Genomic DNA, 488 nt, shown 5'->3' with positions numbered 1-488 from the left:
TATATATATATATATATATATATATATTTATGAGATTACCTGGTTATGTATATATATGCAAATAAACATACATAGACTAGGAGTATATATACATATATATATATATAATTTATATAAATTTTTTGTTGAGTTTGCCTGCATATTTGAAAGTATCCCTGAGGTGTTTTCTTTTGTGTTTTTGTTTTTTTTCTTTTATTTTATTTTTTATTGCTTTTTGTAGTGAACCTTCTTTATCTATAAACAAACGAACCCCCAAAGTTTTTTCTTCTTTTTTTCTTTTTTCTACTGCTGCTGCTATTGCTTTCTGTCGAGCTCTTAACTCAGGCAACGGCATCTTCTGACTCTTTAAACCCCCTGCATACACAAACCCTAAACCCTAAACCCTAAACCCTAAACCCTAAACCCTAAATGCTAGACTTCGAGCTTATACAACACTTCAGCTATATATTTGCATTTACACTCCACTATATATATAATATATATTTACG

This window comes from Eimeria mitis, genomic scaffold, assembly GCF_000499745.2.
Source record: "Eimeria mitis Houghton genomic scaffold, Emh_scaff2233, whole genome shotgun sequence".
In the NCBI taxonomy this organism is placed as follows: Eukaryota; Apicomplexa; class Conoidasida; order Eucoccidiorida; family Eimeriidae; genus Eimeria; species Eimeria mitis.
Note: the sequence above shows the minus strand (reverse complement) of the source record.